The 19,464-nt window shown below is 50.0% G+C and overlaps 1 protein-coding gene across 1 annotated transcript in view; it reads right to left on the reverse strand.

Moving 5' to 3' along the window:
* The window catches only part of LOC119228777 (beta/gamma crystallin domain-containing protein 1-like), a 244,007-nt gene that overhangs the window by 61,737 nt on the left and 162,806 nt on the right, over positions 1 to 19,464 (reverse strand). The gene's annotated exons all lie outside the window — the stretch shown is intronic.

Consider the following 19,464-nt stretch of genomic DNA (forward strand, 5'->3'; position numbering starts at 1 on the left):
GCACCACTAGTCCCCTTCTCCTTCCACCTCACCCCTAAATCTCCTAATTCAACTCATTATTCGCTCAATTGCTGGGCTTTAACCCCCCCCCCACCCCCCACCGCCCCCCCAAGCCTCGGGTCCTGCAGAGCTGGTAGTCATTAGCAGACGGGATTCGTGACGGATTCGTGCTCTCTCTCTCTCTCTCTCTCAAACACACGTGCCACGAAGCGCCAAGAAGCGCTCCCCCCCCCCCCCCCCCCACTCCCCCAGTTGGACGGGAGTCGGGTCTGTCGTGGGGGGGGGGGGGGGGGGGATTGCGACGTGGGGGCCACCCACAGCGGTGTGGTCGTCAGAGATGCTCGCGGGATGGCATCTGCCAGGGCGACGGCGGCCTCTGGGAAGCCTCTGGGGTTGGTGAAGCTTTGGGGGTCTGCGGAGGACCCCCCCCCCCCCCCCCCCAAACGTCGCAACTGAGGTCACACACATTTCTGGCATTGCTGTTGTTTTGGGTTCTCACAGCGTCCACCGTTCAGTCGTTCGCAGCGAGGCGTGATGCTCTATTATTAATGTGTTCATGCGAACAGTGGAACGAGTGGGATGAACCTGCAGTGACACACTTCTGTTACATTTTAATAGCAAACGGCACTTGTAACGACATCTTTATGGCAAACTATATTATCACATTTAGCCATTTTTTTTCATGACATGCTGCACGGTGACATTTTTATGACACACTGTACGGTCGGTTCTTACCACATTTTAAGATGTACTATCCTGTGATATGTTTCTGACACATAATACATCATTAGTTTTTATTGCGCGCTGTACTGTACCTTTTATGACCTTTTATGACATTCTCACGACGTACTACATGAAATCATATGGACGTCGGTGCCTTTTTTATGAGGCAAAACTTGGAAAGCCTTGAAGAGTTCTGTTGCTAAACTCTTTGCAGCCCTTTGTGAGCGCAGTGAACACCTCGAGTGTTTCGAGGAGGAGTCCCACGGGCCTTTCCAGAAGCCCCTTCTGCAACCCTCACGGCTGTAAATGTGCCGCCATTTTTTTGTTGTTGTTGTTGTTGTTGCACGGATCCGTGGTTGAACCTGAATGTCAGTCTGTGGGAGACTTTGTGGCTAAATGACACCACTGCAAACGTCTCTCTGGGAACGACATTTCACTCATTTTTCGGTTGGTTTCTTTGGCCGGCGCTTCTGTTCGTGTGAGGCGGAAAGAGATTGACAGGTGTCTCGATACCGGGGGCCCCTCACACAGCTGTGAGGGCATCACTGCAGGGTATTAGGCCTGATAGATGGATGGTTAGAGAGCATTAGAGGTGAAGGGGGAGGGGGGGGGGGGGGGTGGCACAGCTGTTGCTGCTAACTATTATTACCCACGATGCAGCATGAGAGGGGAGGCTCTCTGAGGAGAGGGGATCACACACCTGTGCCCCCCCCCCACCTCCTCCCACCCTGTGTGAACACACTCTCAGAGAGTGTGTAGGGGTCAAGAACGCACAGATTACCGGCTACTCAAGCGTGAACAAAGGCTCACGTTCTACCACCACAAACCGCAACGTTTTCTGGTGTTAATTCTCTGATTTCACCCCCTCCATGAAACGTTTTGTCAGAGTTCGCCGCATGTGACCCCCCCCCCCCCCAAATAATGGCCCGTTAGCGGCAGTGAGTGACGGAGGAAAAGAGGTGCAGACGTGAGTGGAATAAAGGGGAGAGCCCTGAGCGGCGGGGCCCCGTCGAGGGAGGTTTGTAGAGTGACGGAATCATGGCGGCGCATGGCAGCGCACAGCGGCACATGGCGGCACATGGCGGCTCATGGCGGCGCATGACGGCACATGGCGGCGCATGGCAGCGCACAGCGGCACATGGCGGCTCACGGTGGCATATGGTGGCTCGTGGCGGCGCATGACGGCACATGGCGGCGCATGGCGGCTCATGGCGGCTCATGGCGGCTCATGGCGGCGCATGGCATTTTCGGAATGTCGCTTTGGGAAGGCCGGAGGCCGCAGTGGCTGCGGTTTGATTGGACAGACTGCAGGAAAACCGAAACACCGAAAGGTTGCACGCTGCGCCAAAGGAAGGAAGCGCATGTGTCGCAGCGGGTCAGCTTTGTCTCATCGTATCTGGATCTTTGTCAGGCGAGATCTTCAATCCGAGCAGGAAAACAGCTGCTGTGATTAAAAATAAATCGCACTCAGCATTTCTCTAAACCCTGGAATAACTAATCTGGACTGGCACATGAAATATACATGAGGGCAAATGTAATGATTTCATCCATCAAAGGATTTACTCAAACACTTTAAAACCAGACTCTTGGATACAAACACACACACAGCGGATTGCTCAGGCAGAGCAGCAATGATGAAGATAATATTAGATTGAGGATTCACCTGGGGATGAAGTCACTGACTTTGTTTGCAGCTGTTGGTTCTTTAGAAAATAAACCTAATCCATGTAAATCATCTCTCACAGTTGGCTGTATAATGGAGGCAGCTAAACGTGCATTCATCGTATCCGAGGGGTTCATTGTGGTGTGGAGAGATGCTTCCGCCAATGATTGGACAGACGGACCTTTCGGGGTCCCGAGCAACACGGAGGCTGGAGACCTCAAGCCAGAGGCTCCACTGGTTCGACAATTGTTGCTGAGGGGTCTCGGTGTGGGAGGGGACACGTCCGATGGTCCCGCTCAGACGGAGGAACGCCAGGGGCCATGGGATCAGCCTCCGGTTCCCCCTCAGGCCCGGGGCGGTGGGGGGGGGAAGCACTGATTCCTCCTGACGGAGAACACCAACCGGAATGAGAAGAGCGGAGCAGAGCTGAGATGGACAGGTCAAATCAGAAAGGCCTCAAACAGCCCAGCGACCAATGAGTTGAGTTTTATTTTATTTGGTTTGGACTGAAGCAGCCAAGTGGCATTCGGGCCATTACACGACTTGACTACTCACACCGCAACTCTTCCGACTGAATGTCCAAAAGGGCTTCAGACTTTTAAAGTGCCCTCTCGGGTTCCCAAGTCACATTTATACTCATCGGACCTTCCTGCCCGGGCTTCCTGATGTTCCACGCTGTTAAAACGTAATCTCACCCCTTATAATCTCACGTCTTCCTAGCGGAGCGCCCGTCAGTCAGTAACTTCTCGTCCCAGCACCGGCAGCAGATGGTGGTGGACTCTCCATTAGGCATTAACTGCGTCAGTGGCCTATTGAGCAGCGCGTTCCGGTCCAATGGACATCTGTCACTTATTCTCTCGCTGTGTTTATCTGAAAATGCATCCAAACTGTCATTCTGGGGCCTGGCAGAACGTCGGTGACCCTCCACCTCTGGTTTACCTCGCTCCTCATTCAGAAGAAAGATAAACACGGGCCATTCAAATATTTACTACTGGGAAAGTAAGGAGCACGATGTGTGCGCTAATGTAGCCACGTGTGTGTGTGTGTGTGTGTGTGTGAGTATGCATGTTAAATGTCTGTGTGCGTGTTAATGAACGAAAATCAAGATGAAAATGCAGCTTCTGCAGTCACATGCACATGCATCACATGCTTTTCCCTCAACAAATAATCATCAGATCTTATCACATGATTTGCAGAAGCAACGCACACACACACACACACACACACACACACACACACACAGACATTAACATGGGCACACAGTGTATTCAATATTCATCACCACAAGCTGTCACATAATTGGCTCCTTCAGTTGAAATAGTTTAACAGCTGACAGAGCAAAACACACAAACACACACACACACACACACACATAATCATGCACACATAGTCACACTTTGAAAGGTTCACAATAAAGATTTGAGATGCAAGAAGATTTTCCAGAATTAGCGATACTAAGATACAAAGTGTGCGATTTGAACACAGCGCCTGAAGCTACGCTAGCAGCTATGTGCTAGCATTTGCTAGCTAGCTCTGAACACACGGTTGTAACTGAGGCTGACGGGGAGGTATTTGATCGTGTGATTTGACTGATTGTGTAAGGACCAACAAGTCTTTGTCTCTCTTTACTGGTCATCAGTGTTTTTTCTCCCTGCAGGACAGCGGGGGCTCTGGAGGTCGCGTACGTGCTCCTCCTCAGGTCTCCCCTATGCGTGCAGGAGAGGTGTATTAGCTCACCTGCTCGCCAACAACGCTGGCCATCGCCGCTGTCACGCCAAATTAGCCTTCATCGCACACTCACGCACACACACACACACACACACACACACAGACACACACACACAGACGACACCAGTGATTGGGTGATGGCGGCGGCGTCTGCTAGGTAGCGATGCCTGTCTGTCGATGCCGGTGTGGATAACATTCACAAATCAAAGTCTTTCATCAGCAAACACACACACGCGCGCACACGCACACATGCACGCACATGCACACAACAGAGAGATGTTTGTGTGTTTTACAATGTTAACTTTTATCTCATTTTCCTGGGATCACCGGGATGATTACTGGGCCTGAAATAAGACCAACAAGAAGCCAACCTTTCAAAAGCCGCACCCCCTCCCCCTTTTGAAGTATTCAGCAGCGCACTGTGTGTCTGTGTGTGTGTGTGTGTGTGTGTGAGAGAGTCATCGTGTCACAAAGCAGGCTTGTTATGAGTGGGAGATCTGGGGAGGACTGGGAGGCCGGGTGACATCATGGGCCCCGAGTGACGTGTTGTGATGGGCGGCGGCCACGTGAGACACTGGATACGAGCCCGAAGGTGAAGAAACAAACGAGGACTGACGTGTTTTTTATTATTCCCCCCCAAATTGATCCTCGCCTCCTCCCGTGCCGGCACACACTCCTGCCATCACGTCGCCGCGGCGAGTTAGCACTGAACACGAGGACCATTTCCAAGCTACTCCACTTCCTCCTTCCTGCTGGATTTGGTTTTTCAAAGACAATTTCCCTAAAGGATAAATGGTGTAATTTTATATATTTAAATAAAGGGTTTCGCGAGTTCTTCTCCCCCGCCACGGCTCACCGGGGTCACTGCAGGTCGGGCCGTTTTAGGCCGCTAATGGGTTGAGTTTGAAGGCCGGTGAGTAAACCATCCGAGGAGAGTCCTAATCACGCCTCCGCTCTCATTTCATACCCCCCCGTCCCCCCCCCGTCCCCCCCTCCCCTCTTTTCACTAGCCCGTGCCAGTCAGCGGGCTCAGGCCCGGGCCTCCTAGCCTCGCCTCCCAGACAACTGCAAACAATTAGGGAAATTAGTGGCTCCAGCATCACCATCAGGAGGCCTGCTTGTTTATAATTTAATCGGGGTGCATGTCAAAACAGTCAGCGCTTGAGAGAAACAAGATGCAAGACGGGAGAGATGAAATTCAAACTGCCAGCCGGCTCAAAATATTAGGACTGTTTGTTTAATAGCGTGCGACCAACTGGGTAAAGACAGAAATGCATCGCCCCCCCCCCACCACCCCACGGCGGCGGGAAGGAAGAGGGAGAGAAGCCGAGAAGGAAAATACTAATGAAGAAATAAAACAGCATGGGAAAAAATGGAGATGTATTAATTTTATCTTTAATCCATTCCACATTTTGGGGATTTTGTCTTTTCTGCTTCTCTTTCTCTCCCGGTCCCCCAGCTAACCCCCATCCCCCCCCCCCCCCTTCTCCTTTCACTTAGCAGTGCACTGGGAATTTCAAACGCTTGGATCCGTGCCGCCTTTCAAATTCATTATAAAAGCTTTTTGCTAACTAAATAGAGAGAGGGAGAGAAAAAAAAACTGCCACATTCATCTCTTAGCCCCCCCCCCTCGCTGCCCCCAGACAATATATAAATAAACTAGAGTGACCTGATTGAGATGTAAAAGGCAGGGACTTAGCACTGGGACCCATACATTACTCCCCAACATTAACAGTAGTCTACTCAGCCGACACATGGTGGTGGGAGTTTGGCCCCTGGGCAAGCGGTGAGGTTAGAACTAATGCCCCCCCCACCACCGGCGCTTTAACCGCTGGCCTACGCCCACCCCCTCGGAAAGTATGGGCCTCCGGTGCGATGCCGGGGGGGGTCGTGGTTCCCGTTAATGTGGAAGGGTGATTGACTCAGACCGTTCTGCCCCAAAAAACTGAAAAACAGCGTCAAAGGTCAGTCAGGGCCTTCCGTCTCCTGCGTCCGCCCCCCCCCCCCCCCAACCCACGTATTGAACACAGCGTCCAACGGACCCAAAAGAAAAGACGACATTTACCGAACGATAAACAAGCGGTGTCCGGACCGGGGGGGGGGGGGGGGGGGGGGGGGTCTGACGACGGCGGTCTCAGCGGAGCGTCATTAGGCTGATGAGAATCACGGCGAGGCAGTAATTGGCGATAAGCTGATGTATGGTGAAAGTGATCCAGAGCCGGAGGGACGGCGATAGCACGAAGCGCAGACCAACACACACACACACACACACACAGCAGGGGGGGGCGGATGGGTCAAAGAGCATCGTTTAGAGTACGTGATGACTGCATGCAGAGCGGCTCCAAGCGGCTTTCATTACAGCAGGTCTGCTGGCCCGCTAATGCACCCCCCCCCCCCCCCCGCCCCCCCCCCCAGCCCCGGCTACCTCGGCCGACCAGTCAGACAGACGGACAGACAGCCCCTGACCGTCAGCCGCCAGTCCGCGCAATCAGCCGCCTGCTATCGGCCCTCTAATTGGATCAGTGGCACGAATGTGATTACAGCAGGCGTATTTATTTACATAATAATTATTACAAGCCTCCCCAGAGGAGCCAGGGGAGAACGCCAGGGCCTGGGGAGAGATGAAGGGTGGGATAAATAGGGAGGGGGGGGGACGGGGGGGTTGACAGTGGAGACAGCAGGAGGGATAAAGAATCTGTTGAGAGAAGCAGAGGAGGAAGCGGACACAAATAAACCCAAAGTACTGAAGTTAAGGGAATCTGTTTGCTTTCTGAAACATCGCCCCCCCCCCCCCCCCCCTTGAAAAGACATTTAAACTAAAAGTACAGAGAGAGATGACAACAGCGAACATTAGTTTGTACTCGACATTTACTTTAGACACGTCAAACCTTACGTACAGGTTTTGAAACTTCCTGACATTCATTAATATTGAATAAATAGTTCCACTTACAGTAAATAAACCCCAAAGATCCTGGAGTTTGGATTCAAATGTATATAAATCTTTATTTTTCATGTTTTCATGTAATGTGATTTTATGTTAAAAGTTTATTTCCATTAAAAAATGGTGTAAAATGTAAAAAATCCCTCTCTGCTGTGTTGATTCCTATATGAACGCATGCTAACCGGATTAGCATGCCGTTAGCCGTTAGCCGTTAGCATGCTGGCGGCGGGGACTTGAGTCATTGGCGTCTTTGTCCGGGGGGGGGGGGGCAGCTCGCCGTGGCGCCTGAACTCTCTCCTCTCTGAACCTGCAAAGTGACGCCCACGAACCCTCGCAGGGGGGTGGGGGGGGGGCTTCCGATACCCCGACACGGATTTCCCATCTTGTCAACGGCCCGGTGACCTGATATGACTTTACCATTTGCACAAAATGTAGATAAATGTTGCCCCCCCCCCCTGCACTGCCCTCCTGAGGATCCCTCTGCAAAACCCAATATAAATACAGCTCTCGATTTCACTAACAGAGGCGAGCAGGCGGACGGGCGCAGAGCGATGGAGGGGCCCTGGGGACGCCGCCGCGTTTACGTTTTCCTGCCATTGAAGTCGTCCCCGGGCCTGGCTTTGCTCGCCGCCGCCGCCTAATGGTGCTTAATCACAGGGCTCCTAAAATAGGCCATTATGTCACCGCGGCGCTCCGGAGTCACACGGGGGCCCTCGGGGGCCCGAACAACGGGGCTTTTGTCAATGAGCGGCCATTAATCAGACCCGTTACGGAAGCCGCCGCTCCGCCAGGACGACACCGTGGTTGATAAATACCTCAAGAACAAAACAATTTACTCACCTTTGGCCAAACCGCAGTGTGTGTGTGTGTGTGTGTGTGTGTGTGTGTGTGTTAACACTGGGTGGGACAGGAACCACGCAAGCTGAGTAAAGACACCCACAGGACCGGTAGCCGGAGCCGCTGTGGTGTAAATACTCCTCGGTGAGATTAATACTGCGCCGCTGATTATCACCGCGGGACGGGCGCACACACCAGGCGCGCCGCCGAGATACGGCCGTCAGGAGCTTCCTGTTGGGGGGGGGGGGGGCGACCGCTTCTGTGGATGGCCAGGAGGCTGCAAAGGAAAACCGGCAAAGGTCAAGTTTTTTTTTTTCTTTATCTGGAGCCCAAACGTTTTTTTTTGCAGCAGTGCGAAGAAAAAAAAATGAATCCCCCCCCTCCCCCCACAGCCGATGAGACTACAGCTCGTTTATTCGGACAACAAACAAAAAAACGCTGTTTTCTTTGTTTCTTTATGGTTGGAAGCATCGTTCATGCACTTCTTCTCCGGTCTCTGTGCCCATTACTGCCACTCCTGTTAATCAGTTGTGTCTTTTCCATCAATCTCACCCCCCCCCCACCCTCTCCCTCTCCTCCTCCTCCTCCTCCCAAGCCCCCCCCCCCCCCCCCTATCCACCTCTCTCCAGTCAGCCAGAGACAGACGCAGGGCTCTTCATAGCAGATAAAGCCGCTAATTTCATTAATTATGAACCAATATGTTACAGTGTATGTGTGCGTGTTTGCGTCTGGAGCAATGAGGGGAGTGGGGGGGTTGAGGGCCCCAGTGAGCTGGCATCTGGTCCACTTTGGCATCCAGGGAACAAGGGAATAGACAGGAAGGAGTACGAGACGTCAGAAGAGGTGAGAGACATGAAGGACAGAGGAGAGAGGAAACGAGGATCATGATCTGGTGTAAAGACACTAATATGTGCAGCTTTTGGTGATTAGTGGACTCACATATTCAGTGCGTGTTTGTCAGTGCGACGCTCCGCTTCAGCAGCACATTGCTGTCTTTCATTGTGTAGAGAAATGGAGAAAAAGACATTACATAAAGCCACCGCTCTTCATCGTGTGCCACGTGTTTTCATCGGCTTTACACACTTCAAGGTCCTCACAATGGGATTCAGAGCTCTCGACATGACGGAGACCAGCGGGCAGCTAACAGCTGTAACCATCTCTCCCGAAATCTGGACCTCGGTGATATATCAGACCACTGCGTCATCAAAGATTAGAGATCAATGAATCCGCCTCAACCCAAAGAGGACAGACGGATGGAACTGGTCACACTGGTCAGGGGGACTGAACCAGACTGACCCGTATCGTCACGGCCCACTCCCACTGTGTGTTGACCTTGCCTCCCAGCCGCTTTGTGTTTGTGTGTGTGTGTGTCCCTAACAGGTGTGTCCCTCACGCTATACTGCCTCTCCTTCCTCTCAGCTCTGTCTTTCTCCCCAAAACATACATGAAACCCCCCCCCCCCCCCCCCCCCCCACACACACACACAGACACACACACACACAGACACACACACACACACAGACACACACACACACACACACAGGCCCAATCAGTCGCGCTTGGCGTCCATGAGATGGCGGGTAAACAGCGGAGGCGCATGTGTCTTTGGTATTAATAGTAATTGTGTGTGCAAACTGTTTCACATCAGCCCACTCTGCTGCAACAGCTGCCCCGCAAATCAGCCCCCGCGCCGGGGGGGGGGGGGGGCAGCTGATGAGTCCCGCGTGCGCGCGCGCGTGTTTGTGTGCATGTGCGTGCGTGAGAGACAAAGCAGCACGCACAAACACACAAACACCGCTGGGAGAGGCGCGTGTGACACATGATGTGAGCTCGAGTCCACTGACAGAAAGGTGACCAAGTGCACTTCTATTGGAGGATTATTGACGTTTCATTGGTTGATAAACGGCGGTTTAACAGTCTGGATATTGGCACGGAAGCGGCGCTATTGGATGGGTGTGTGTTGTGCGACTTATACACAAAGAGGACGGGGGCCCCCACAGGGGGGGGGGGGGGGTTGTTAAGTTGTACTCATAAGCCAGCAGTTAAATGTTGGTTAATGATGCGCCGAGGAACACGGAGAGACAGGCAGCGTGGGGGGGGGGGGGGGGGGGGGCAACCTTCGGACTCTGCAGAGTGTCCTCAGGATAATCCCGGCCATAAATATCTCCCTGTGCACTCCGCACGTACACACACACACACACACACACACACGTGACGACACGCACACATTGGCTTCTCGTCCCCTCGTGGAAAGGTCCCGAGGTTCATGGAGGTCAGTGGTGGTTTGTTGCAGTTTCCCCCCCCCCCGCCCGCCTGCGCGGGGGCTTTTTTTTGTTTTTCTGCTTTGTTCGTTTTGTGCCACTGTGCAGAAATATATTCTGCGGAATCTGGCGCGTTGGCACCACAGGTCAGCGACACCCAGCCATTAAGGCAGCGAGGAGCTTGTATTTAGACGCTATATTTGTCAGCGCTCGCCAGACGCAAGTCCGCTCAGGGATGGGGGGGGGGGGGGGGGAGCAGGCACTCGGGGGGCCGTGCGACTTGAATTTTTTTACTGCCGCACATTCCTTGCAGCCGTCACGACACGCCGTCTAAAAGCGGCCCGGCGGCGGGCGCCAGGCGGCGCAGGTCGGCCCCCGCCGGTCACACGTGGAGTTGGATTCACGCGGGATTTTCGGGCTCCAGTGTTTTCACCGCTACTCTTTTTATTAATCCTTTTTTTTTTTGCACCTTGCACGTATCACAGAAAGCATTTTAATCCGAGGCGGCGGCGCCGCCTCAGTCTGTTCAGAACTCCCCTCGAACTGGAGCGACAAAAAAAAAAGCGGCCATTGTGCGTAGCGACGACTTTTGCTTTTACGACGTTTACTGTGGGTGCGTTTGGCTCACGGGCCAACGAAACGTTAGACTTTCCTCTCGCGCTGTGAACCAAGAGGTTGTAGCACAAGGCCTTATGAGCCGGGACGTGTGGACGGTCAGAAGATCACGAAGCTCACCAACTTCCGCCCGGAAACCATCAGAACACCAACACAGCAGTCAGGCCGAAAGGAGACTCTCCCGTCACGTGTGTCGCCATCTTCCTCCCACGCAGGTTTGTCTGTGTGCGTGTTAACAAACGAGTGGACTGAAAAGCTGCTCATCAGCTTTGGTCTCGTGAGGGTGAAAGAATCAAAGGCTTTGGTTGCTGCAGGTTCATCGCCTCACACAAACACACTCCTGTTTACCACGTCTGCAGGCGCCGATCCCCTGAATAATGTAGGATCCGAGTGAAAGGGGGGGGGGCATTAATGTGTTTTTCTGCATTTTTTGTGAAGTTATGTACAGTGCAGTCACACACATACACACACACACACACGTGCATGTGGTCCACATGCATGTGTGGCATACATGTGTGTGTGTGTGTGTGTGTGTGTGTGTGTGGCGAGGCTGAGCTCAAAACTGAGCAAATATTTCAATAATAAAAAGGCGAGGCGGTCAGAGAGGGAGGCGCTGAGAGCACAGGCGAATCAGGCAAATCATCACGTTGACTTAAAAACGCACTCATTATGTGCAGTCATGAATAATTTTGTACGGAAAACACTAATTTTGCATTAGACTTACAGTACGCTGATTCTGCAGCTCAGGAATATTCAGACACACTCGTGGGGATTTTTCAGTCCGCCACCCTGTGTGTGTGTGTGTGTGTGTGTGTGTGTTTTTTTGCCCATTTAGGGACGCTTTCCTGGCACAGAGTGGCGCGGTGAAAATAGGTCATATATGCACAGCGGCCTCCCGGGTGGCACTAAGGATGCCGCTGCCGGTCTCCAGGCGGCAGCACCGGTACCGAGGGAGGGCCCCCCCCCCCCCCCACCTGCAGCCGCTTTGCTTGTGTACACACACACACACACACACACACACGCACGCTCACGCACAAAGTGACACCGCGGTGGTATTAATACAGCCACAGCCATTTTAATATTTAATTGCGTTGATGGACTGCATCTGTGCTGCTCCGTGATGCAAACATTATTATACATACTAAGTGGCTTAATTGTAATTAGAGCTGAAAATTTAATTAAACTCCACAATAAAGGACATCACAGCGGGTTTTTTTTTTTCCTTCCACTGAGAGGAGCCTTTCTTTCCCCTTCGCTGCATTTTAACTCCTCGCGTGCTGCGGAGCTGCGGAGCTGCAGGTCCAGATGCCTCGGCTCGGCTGGTGGAATTCCCCACACAAAGTGTGAAAATTTCACCTTTTTTTTTCATCCCAATGCTTTACATCCCATACGGTGAAATGTTAAAGGTGAATTTGGAAGCTGAATTTTTGCTTTTTATACTTTTTTTTCTGAACTTGGTCACAGCGAACAGAGTGAAGTATAGCGGTCGCTAACCGGGGAATGAAAAGATGAAAATAGTTATTCAGGACTTTGTTTCAATTGAACAAATTCAAATTATTCTCTGGTGTCAACTGATGTTGGCTGATTTTCACGGCGTCCAGAGATAAAGACGTTATGCCTCAGAGAAGATGCTGATAGGAGAGAGAGCTGATCGGTCAAATTTTCTCTCTTACCAAGAGATCGCTGAACAGATCAATACTTACATCATATTTGTCTGTTTGATGGCAAACTACAAATCAGCTTTAAAGTGCGAGCTTTTGTAAAACCGTGGACCGAGGCAGGCTAAGCTAAGTCGCTAGCTGTAGCTTAGTGTGTGATGGACTCATGTAATCCTTCGGCAGGATTCTCCTCAATTGTGAATCGTCACATTGTATCCATCTGTATAATAATTCTCATGTTAAAACCTTTGTTCTTTTACAGCCATTTTTTGACCCTTTTCGGGGTCCTGATGCCCCCGGATCGGGACGCATGGATCTGGGGCATCATGTTCCCATCTTAATGCATCACAATAATAATATATTATAAGCAATATATATAAACACACACACACACACACGCAGTAGGTGGCCGTCTGCCGGCGTGTGCATTATTCATCAGTAGCGAGGCGTGTCGGCGTGTTGTGTGTAAACAGCTGTGCGTTGCTTGACATGCTTTTGCACTCTCGGCGTCATCCGGGTGTGTTGGTGCCGATCGGGCCAGAGCCGAGACGACAGGACGGCCCGGCAAACAACAACAGGGGGGGGCACCTCCAGCTACGTCCACACACACACACACACGCGGCCACTTATTGTGTCACATGGGCTGACGGGACGCACAAACACACGGGCTGAGGCCCGAGGAGCAAATGAACACAACTTTGCAGTGATACATGAATAAATGAGCGCGGCGGCCGTCGGCTCGGCTTCTTTGTTTGAAGGTCACGGGCCTCTTCTTGGGGGGGAAGACACGGCGTCGTGCTTCTTCTTTGTCCTCAGCCCTCTGCTTCTTCTTCACGTCCGCCTTCTTCATCTTCTCCTTTGCTTTTCTTCCTCTCCTACTTCTTCTTCTTCTTTATCGTCTCCTCCTCCTCCTCCTTCTTCATCTCCAGATTGTCTCCCTTTAGCAGAGTAAGGACGAATTAGGCCGAGCAGATAAGGAGCGTGGACACCACTGAACATGTTGGGCCCCCCTGGTGGGTGTGCGCCTCTTTACAGGAAGGTCAGACCATCACAAGTAACCCGACCCGCCAGATGGCCTGTGACACGGATCCAAGAGGAGAGACCTAATTGGATGAAACATCTGTCCATCAAGCTCCTAACCACTCTGGAAACTGGTCACCATCATGAGTATCAGTGTTTAAAACACATCGAGAGGAAGAAGTGGAAAGGAGCGAGATGACTGACAGTGGGGGGGGAAGAGGAGAAGATTTTTTTAAAAAAAGGTAAAAGCGGGAAGTTAAGCAGAGGGACAGAGTTAGTTAAGGAGGAGACAGAGGGGAGGGGCAGTGTTTGGAAGGAAAGGTTCCAATCGATGGGAGGGGGGGGGGGGGGGGGACTAATGTATTCAATGCCCGCTCTGTTTACGCAGCACGCAGCCGCCCTGATGATATCCAGACGTTTGGCCGCGATCGAATGAAAGCCTTCCACCGGCGCTGGTGTCTGAGCCGACGAAGGCCTCGGCTCTGCACACATTCGGGGCTCAATGCAAGAGACGGGAAGTGCTAGAATTAAACTATATTAATATATTCCCAGGTGGGGGGGGGGGGGGAATGATGCGGCACGGGGGTTGTTGGCTGAAGACCTTCAGGACCGCTGGAACCCGTTCAACGTGTAAGGAGAAACGGGTCCGGAGGGAGGAGGAAGACCTTCAGAGAGGCACAGTGACAACAAGAGTACTTTATTAAAAAGTACTTTCTGCAGACTGATCCGAGGCAAAACACTTCCCCTCCTGTCTATTATTATTATTATTATTATTATTATCAACCGAATGACTCTTCTCTTTACTTCTGTCTCTATTTGTTCAATAAACAGATTTTGAACCTGGTTTGTAGTGAAACTTGCTCTCTCCTATTAAAAGAATAACCACAAAACGACCATTTCTACATCCATCGATCTCTGTTGCTATAAATCATTTTTTTTTTCTTTTCATGCGTTCCTTCACTGAAAACTACATTTTTTTTAAACGTCGGATCAAAGTAAATTAACAACCGCATCAAAACATCTGTAGAAGATAAAAAAATATTTAAAAGGGGAAAACTGTTTGAAGGTATTAAATTCAAATGAAGATTGAAATCAACATTGGGTCCAAGGTGTGTTTACCTTCTTCAGTCCAGTAATCCGGATGGATCCAGGAAGTACCTTTCAGCATCATTAGCTAATTGAATCCAGTATGGATTCCATATCAGTAATAAGTGATATATGGGGTTATTTTAGTTATATTAGGTTAAACATGCAGCCATAAGGGTCAAGAGACATTTCTTATTCAGTCATGAATTGATCGGCCATGTTTTATTAGAGTGTTGTGCAGCACGGCTGTGGGAACTTATTAAAAGCTCAGTGTGGTTGATTCAGAGCGACGGGAAGTACACAATGAATCATTACCTATATTCCCTGTTCGCCTTGCTTATTAATGTTTTATCTAGTTTTGTGTTAAAAGGGGAAAAACAAAAGGAAGTCAAATAAAATTCATCTTTTCCCGCTGCCACGATTCCTCTCATTATTTGACCAGAAACGGATGAGCGACGCTCTTGGAAGTCAAAATTTAAAAAGCCGATCATTCTCTGCTGGCTGGCTTTCTATTTCATATCAGCAGTAATTTGAACATCTGGAATTGGATTGTTGGTTTTGGGATATTGGTGGAATCATTCACTGTACCTCTCCGCTGTGATTCCACTCTGATTTGACGTTTTGTTGAAGAATCGGCCGCTGACGCATCGTCGACCTTTATCAGCCCGAGGACGGCCTCCAAAACGGTCCGACGCTGTTCCTGTAATTCCACCTCCATTTCTTTAACGGGTTTTGTTTACGAGAGGAGAGTGTGACGCATTGGCCTGAAAAAAAAAAACGCCAATGCGTTTACGAGCGCTGTAACTCGCCAGCGTAACAGAGGCCACACTTTGACCCCTGGTGGTGTGACATGCTGATTGTGTGTGTGTGTGTGTGTGTGTGTGTGTGTGTGTGCGTGCACGCATGCGTGAGGACCGGGGGGCCGCATGCATCGCTGTTCCACGCAGCGCCTTTTTTAAATCAACATTACTCCACGTAATTGGACCATTTGTAAGCGTGACCGGATTAGCGCGCCCAATTATCCGCCATCCTCTCAACGCTGCCATGAACGAGTGCTGCAGCGTCCGTAAACCCCGGAGCTAATAGACGCATGTTGGGTTCCATGCATCGAGGGGCTCTCATTTTTTTTCTTCTTTTTTTCCCGTGATTACATTTTCAGTGGCCAGACCCCTTCCCCCCCCCCCCCCTGTCCGCTAATTGCTGCAGGTGAAGCAGGCGGGCGAGGCATCGAGTCATGATGCGAACACGGAGGTCTGTTCCCCGTGTGCATCCCCATCCATCATGTGTGTGTGTGTGTGTGTGTGTGTGTGTGTGTCTCCTGCGTGAACTCTCGCCCCGTGCTGTGGGTGCCTCTCACATGACGGCCGTCCATAAAGCAGCAGCATCTCCATTAAAATGAAATAGATGTACAGCGGGTGCTTTTTTTTTTTTTTTTACAACTCCAGGAAAATAAAAATGTTTTACGGCGTTATTGTTTTCGAGCTACAGGTAACAGGACGGAGCTGAGGAGGTATTTTATGGGTATTTTATGGGGGGGGGGGGGTCGTCTTTCAGGTAAATCTGCTGGTGAGAGATATAATAAAGAGGGACTGATTCTCACGCTATCTTCTGCCCCCGATGGGACACGAGGTTAAAAAAAAGGCGTTTATTAGATGAATCTTCATGCGGAAGAGGAACTCTTGTTGTGTCCAACATGTTGACTGATCTCTCACTGGGGCAATTATTTGAGCTTGGATAGAACAATGACCCGGTCATAATGCTTACGAACTTTGAAGGTGAGATAAGATAAGATCTAATTCACAGGTATCTGTTGAAAGATGAGTCTCCATTTTCTCAGGAAGGTGTCCATAACTCCAGTGGCTGAGCGAGCAGTTTCAAAAGGAATCAAGGAACCTCCAATGCCTCCATTAATGCTTTTATGTATATTTTACAAATAACATACAGTATTTAGATAAAGACTGTGCATGAATTAATGACAAGCATCAACCACCAAGAGTCAAATTCAAAGGGAATCGGATTAATTACCATTAATTAATTCATACAATCATTTAAAATGTTGAAAACCAATAGATGATTATGAGTGTCCATCATGGATGAGGCCTCTCTGCAACATCTCCGCGTGTAACTGAGCCGGCGTCCACCTCATCCACGCCCCCCCCCTCCCCCCCCAGCAGCTCATTTGCTCGTCTGGGCCCCCCCCCCCCCCGTGAGCAAAAAGGTTCCTCTCGGCTTGTGTGGCTGCCTGCGTTTCCGTGGCGACGCTCTGCAGCCCCTGCTTCATCGTGAGATGAACAGTTGACCTTGGTCACTCACTGCTGCGTGTTGCTCTCTGACGCCTGCTGGGTGGAATGAACTGAGCTCTCTCACTAAATCAAGTGAGCAAAGCCTGACTTCACATTAAATGTGATTAAACAGAGAGAAATGCCCCCTTTTCCTCCCGTCCTGAAGCGAGGTCCCTCGTGAAGGTGGAAGGTTCCAGTCGTCATGACGGAGTTTAAAGCCTTCGATCCGTTGCCAAAATTAAAACACAATTATTTAAGCCCCACGGAGTACGTCATTAAGTACTTTGGTGGATTTGAGTTAGAAGCTGCATGACAACATTTTCTCAAAGCCCCCAACAATAAACAATTAAACCTGTTTAATACCACACACATAAAGTAGTCGTTCACAACATGAGCACTGGCTCATATTTTGCTACACATGTATTTTTTATTTTGTCAAAACGGAGGCAGTTCTCAATGTAGTGAACTTTTCAAACCTTCTCATATTGAAAAAATCAGATTTACACAATTAGAGTCGGATCAATTGTTTCCTCAATATGAGCACATGCTGCATCTAGTTCAATATGGCAGGTGATTCAATTTCAGAAATAATTTGTGTGTGTGTGTGTGTGTGTGTGTGTGTGTGTGTGTGTGTGTGTGTGTGTGTGTGTGTGTGTGTGTGCGTGTGTGTGTGTGTGTGCGTGACCACCTGACGACGCTTAAGGTTTTTCCATCCAGATCTGAAAGTGGACGCCAAGCGGCCCTGAGGTGAAGTCCTACAGGTGAAGTCCTACAGGTGAAGTCCTACAGGTGAAGTCATACAGGTGAAGTCCTACAGGTGAAGTCATACAGGTGAAGTCCTACAGGTGAAATCCTATGCAGGTGAAGTTGTACAGGTGAAGTTGTACAGGGGAAGTTGTACAGGTGAAGTCCTACAGGTGAAGTTGTACAGGTGAAGTCCTACAGGTAAAGTCATACAGGTGAAGTCCTACAGGTGAAGTCCTATGCAGGTGAAGTCGTACAGGTGAAGTTGTACAGGTGAAGTCGTACAGGTGAAGTCATACAGGTGAAGTTGTACAGGTGAAGTTGTACAGGTGAAGTCCTACAGGTGAAGTCGTACAGGTGAAGTCATACAGGTGAAGTCCTATGCAGGTGAAGTCGTACAGGTGAAGCCGTACAGATGACTGTGTTTTTAGTCAACTTGCAGGTACACATAGGTTTTCTCTCCAGAATAGACTCCCTCATCAAACTGGCAGGTTGGCAACACACACATACAAACACACACACAAACAGACACACAAACTAACACAGGTGAAGTGTAATCCTTCCTTCTGTTTAGTGGCCTTTTAAAGATCTACAAGTGATGTTGGTCAGTCCTGGAACTGTGTAAATATATATATATAAACGTTAATCCGAACTTAATTCACATAAAATAAACTTTACAACATATTCCATTGTGAAGAATGACTCAGAGGGGTGTTTTAAAGACAGAGAGGAGGATTGATTACAGCCAGGAAGATCTGTTATTTGAACAAACAAAGGCTCGTTATTCATTGTGGTCGAGGACCTCCTGACTAAATACAGCTCATAACTGCAACGTTCCCACTGCCATCCGTGGGACCTTGTGTCGTACCTCTCTGTACCTCTCGACTTTCATTCTGCCGCCATGCTCTCCCGCCCAAATATAGCAATAAACCAAAAAACAAACATAATTGTTTAAAAAAGCTGTTTAGTCTAACTCAATGGAAATTGAAAAAAAAAAAAAAATCCACTGCAAATAGTTCTGCTGATGATGAAAGAAAACGGAGGATTTGAGAATTTGGTTCTGGAGAATACTTTAAAATGTCTTTGTCCTTCTCCAGCTGCTCGAATGAAGAAGATAAAAGCCCTCTAAAAAAATCAATACCTAAAATCAGTGACAATGTTCTATTTTCAGAACTAATGATATCAACGATTCCACTGAAAGTCCAAGAATGCGATTGATTGAACCAAATGATCATTAAACCCGATTAACGACCACATGGACCCCTGTGGAATCTGTCCCCAAATAACCCGCCGTGCCCAGCGGGCCACAGGGGCACATTTAACACACACACACACACACACACACACACACACACACACGCACACACACACTGGTTATCATAAAGCCTCCTGTCCTCAGCAGAGTGAAAGACCAGGGCCTCTTTAGTGTGATCAGTCATTGGGCGGGGGGGGGGGGGGGGGGGTCTGCGGCCCCCACCGGGCCCCCCGGGCACCGCTCACTGTCACTTTCTCTGTTCTCCACGCTGGATGGGAGAGATGTTTCACCGCACACCTTGACCTGATTGGAGGATGCTGGGAGGCCCGGGTGGAGGGGGGGGGGTTAAATGGGAGTGCTGGTCTCTACTGCTCCCTGTTGGCCACAGAGGAAACAGGCCACACAGGCCACCCCAGGCCACCCCCCCCCCCTCTCTTTGTGAGGACCTGGACAAGCAATAAAAGAGAGAGTAAGATGTCAAATATTTTACAAATAAGAGAAAAAACATGAAAGCCGAAATATAATTTTTCTCTTAAGAAGGTTTTTTTTTTAGAGTCAGTGAGAGGTAACAATGTTCCAACGGTGGTACACACATGGTAGTATTCATTAACAGTTATTATTAATAACATTAATAAAAAGCTTTTTACTACA

The sequence above is a fragment of the Pungitius pungitius genome, chromosome 10 (assembly GCF_949316345.1).
Source record: "Pungitius pungitius chromosome 10, fPunPun2.1, whole genome shotgun sequence".
NCBI classification, from domain to species: Eukaryota; Metazoa; Chordata; class Actinopteri; order Perciformes; family Gasterosteidae; genus Pungitius; species Pungitius pungitius.